This window comes from Pistacia vera, unplaced genomic scaffold (genome assembly GCF_008641045.1).
Source record: "Pistacia vera cultivar Batoury unplaced genomic scaffold, PisVer_v2 Contig1395, whole genome shotgun sequence".
Classification (NCBI taxonomy): domain Eukaryota; kingdom Viridiplantae; phylum Streptophyta; class Magnoliopsida; order Sapindales; family Anacardiaceae; genus Pistacia; species Pistacia vera.
The window spans coordinates 339,075-343,573 of NW_022195461.1; positions in this window are offsets into that span (position 1 = coordinate 339,075).

A 4,499-nucleotide genomic window follows, 5' to 3' on the forward strand; every position below is an offset into this window, starting at 1 on the left:
GTAAAAAAAAAATCCGAAAAATCAACCCTTCGTGATGCAAAATTTTAAAGTTGATATCGTAGAATTTTCCCCAATAAACTTGGATCATTGAAAGATCATAATAATGCTTTGCCCAAAAGTCGCACGTCCTTTGGAAAAATCAAACTCCATGAAAAGTTTTAGTCTGATTATTGACATTTACATCTTATTATCAAATTTTAAATAAACGATAAAAAGGGCAGCCGACTGATGCACTCTCTTGTTTAGAAAAGTAAAAGGAGACAATTTTGATTCGTAGACTAATCTTGGCCCTCATGGATTTCTTTCTATTGACCCAGGTAAAAATTGCATTTATGTCGACTGAATAATAATATATTTCTAAACGAATGGGATTAATATATATGGGAATTATACTGGAAAAATGAGAGGAAGAAACCCTTGCCTAAGTGTATACACTTCCAAGGTTTATTTCTTACATATATCACATAACCCTTAAGGAAAAAAAAAAGGAAAACAGAAGAATAATGGGATCAAGAAAGACTTGTCATGAGGTAATTTGCTAACCTTCTTCAATTATTATTCCTTAAATCTTACATTAAATAACCATAGGATTTTACGGTTTGGACTATGTCTTGGGATTCCTTGCCACAGGTTTTGGATTAAGATTGGGTCTCCTATAATTTTGAATAAGGACTTCTTAGGTTAGGTTTATATATGAAATCAATGCCTAAACTATGATTTTTCAAAGAATTTTTTATGACACTAAGCCAATAAGAAACTTTCTTTGAAATTCGACGTGATTTTGAGTGTTCTTATTTTTATATGTTAAATAACAATCTAAAGGAGTTTACCAAAATTCGTTTCACTAAAATATTCAAAGTACTATTTTATATCAATTTTCAAGTTGTTGGGTTGTACTGGAATTTCTGCGTTTTCTACGAATAAAAGTGGTTTCACTTAAATAGGAGTTTTATACGAATTTTAATGATTTTTCAAAGTTGAACTCGTAATTCAAGATGAGAAGCTACTCTTACAAAGAGGAATACAAAGACAAACATACAAAGATAATCTTACCTTAATCTTCAGATTGTCTTTCTCTTTTTTTTTTTTCCTTCTTTTAAGGGTATGATTTATCTTTGTATGTTGTCTTTTATTCCTCTTGTAAAACTAACATTTCTCTACAAGATTTAATTTTTGCGAAACATGATTTTTGAAAGGGCTTTGGAACTCCAAACGACTTGTAATTTTTAATCCGATACTGTGATTATGTCTGGCTAAAACATGAAAATCTGAGAAGTTTTGGTGTTGCCATTAATTTATTAAAATTCGAAAGAGAATGGATGATTAATGAAGATTGTTCTGATCAGTGAGTAAGTAGCAAGAATTGGGGAGTTAATAATATTTCTCCGTATAATTTGAGGTCCTAAAATTTTGTATAAGGTTTTGATTGTGTTAATGAGGTTCTAAGTCAAAAGTCATGAAATTTAGCTAAGACTTAGTTTCCGAAAACAAAAAATACTTTAAAGTATGAAAGGTTAAAATAGCAGATAGGAACGTTTGGTTGCCACATGTACACAAATATAATCAAACTAATAGAGAAAAAAACACATGATTTACCATAGTTTATCCAAAAAACGAGTTACATCCACAGAGTTAATATTAGTAGAATACTGTCTCACCTCTCTCGTTACAATGAATGTATTTACCTAGACTTGCTATCATAATCATACAAAAAATATAGTTTATATAATAGGTTTAATTAAAAAAAAAAAAAAACCTAATATTACTAGGATCCCTTTTCCTGAGCCTAAATCTAATTAGAATTAATTACTTGGAGAAGTCTACAACGACTCTCATGGAATAGGCCCAAACTGCCTACGTCCGAAGGGTTTGTTAGGTTACATCAGATCCCTAGAAAAGAAATTAGTTACACATGCTCATAAGGAAATCAAACCTCAAACCCTTCAAAAACATGAAGTACAAGAGAAAAAGATGAAACCCTAGGTAGATCTCTTCTCCTTGCCTCCAATTCTCTCCAAGTTTAAGTCTCTTCTCCTTACTTCTCTCAAAGTTTTTGTCTCCCCAAAAAATACCTAAAGACATCCTTTTATAGTGCTAGGGTTGTGGGAAAGTAATGGGAAAAATCTTATACAAAATAGGAGAATAAAATTCCAATTAATCTTAAGTTGAGTCCTTATAGAATTATGATTCTTGTGTTAACCCTTTGGTACTAAAACAAGAATATCTTCCTCTGGAAATCTCATAATAACAAACCGTAAAATTCTAGGTAAACTAGACTTCCAAATCTTTACAAAAATATGTGGCACAACTCTCATTTCATGCTGACGAATTTATGGTAGCTTCTCCGTTTTCTATCAATTTCTCCTTAATAGTTGATGTTGGAATATTGTGCGTCAAAAGACTTCCACTTTTTAGCATGAAAATTTATGAATCTGATGAAGCCATAACATATTAATTGTAGCTTTTTGAATCATATTTCCAATGGTTCAAGAATAATCCAAATCTGAGGTCTTTAGCTCAAGTTATCATAGCAATATTGTGGCACGTTCTAGAACCCGCGTCTGCTTATCATCTATGCACTGATGCAACTTTAGGATCAATGTTTATCCATCTTTTTGGTTGAACTAGATATGAAAAAGGAATAAAAGTTATAGAGCTATCCCTTAGATTTTAAACCCCACTAGAATTAGGTCAATTCGAGTTGCGTAGCTAAAGTTACACCCATTTTAGTGCATAGCATGCTCACTCACGCCACAACACAAAAATCCTCCTCTGCGAACAATCTTCAAATATTCATAACTTCTTCGTTTGAGCTCCAATTCTCAAACCGTTTATTCCTGTATGATTTTGATTCTTTACTCTACAACGTGCATGCTCGAAATCCTCATTTTTCAGCACCTAAATACTTGAAATTCATAAAACATACCTGTGATTCTAGAAAACAAAAGAAGTACTAAAATTAAATAAAATTAGCAAATTAAACCTTTTTCCCACACAACATACCCTTAAAATCACAAAGTATGAGTACGCTTCCAAGCACTCACCAGGATGCAATGCAGTTAGGGAATGATGCCCTAGTTAAAAATGGCACATGGAAGTTAGTTCCATATGAATCTGACATGACTATTGTTGATAATAAGTGGGTGTTCTAGGTGAAATACAACGCTAATGGAAGCTTGCAAAGATACAAGGCAAGATTAGTAGCAAAAGGGTTTCAACAAACTGTTGGACTTAACTACTTTGAAACTTTTTCTCCTATTGTTAATGCTTGTACTATTTGAATAATTTTTTCTCTAATTTGCCCATTAATTAGGTAGACATAAATAATGCTTTTCTTAATGGAGACTTGGCAAAAACTGTCTATATGGCTTAACCAGCTGGTTTTTATAGATTAGCATAAGCCTCTTCATGTTTGCAAGTTAAATAAAACTCTCTATGGGCTTAAACAAGCACCCAGAGCTTGGTTTGACAAATTCAGAGAAGCTTTATTAGGCTAGGGTTTTCAGAATTCTTTATCTGACCAGAGTTTGTTCTTTTACAGAAAATGAAAAGATGTGGTGTATCTACTTGTGTTTGTTGATGATATTCTCATCACAAGAAGCAATAAGTTGATCATGTAGAAAGTGATTGTTGATTTAAATGCTAAATTTGCATTAGAAGCATATAGGGTAGGTATCTTATTTTCTTGGTATTGAGGTGACAAGAAATGAGTCTGGGTTACTGTTATATCAATTTAGATATGCACAAGAAGTATTGAAGAAATCAAATATGCATGAGGCTAATCCAAGCACCACTCCAATGGCTTTGGGTTCCAAATTACTTAAAAAAGACAGTGAACCATTTGGAAATCCCTTCTTATACAGAAGTATAATTCGAGCGTTATAGTATCTACCCTTACAAGATCTGACTTGTCTTTTTCAGTTAACAAATTGAGTCAATTTTTTGCAGAATCCAACTTAGAATCATTGGCAAACTTGCAAAAAAGTCCTTAGATATGTAAAAGGCACTCAACTTTGTGAAAATTCATTTCAAAAGGCATAACAAATTGAATTTGGAGTAGTTTACTGATGTTGATTGGGCTAGTTGTCCATTTGACAGAAAGTCTACAAGAAGTTATTGTGTATTTTTTCCTAGAAATTTGATTCAATGGTGTTCAAGGAAGCCAAAAATGGTTACTTTGTCCTCAACATAGGCTGAGTATAGATATCTATCTCAGGGTGCAACTGAACTAGCTTGGATACTACATTTGTTTGAGGAATTGCAAATTCATATATCTTATGTTCCCATTCTTTGGTGTGATAATTTAAGTGTTAAAGCATTGGCAGAAAATCTAGTTTTTCATGCAAGAATCAAGCATATTGAAATAGATGCGCATTATGTTCGTGAATTGATTGCAGCTTAGTAATTTATTGTTCAGTTTGTTCCTTCTAAGTTTCAATTGACATATTTACTAACAAAACCTTTATTAATGGCCAGATTTGTTCAATTGAGAGACAAAT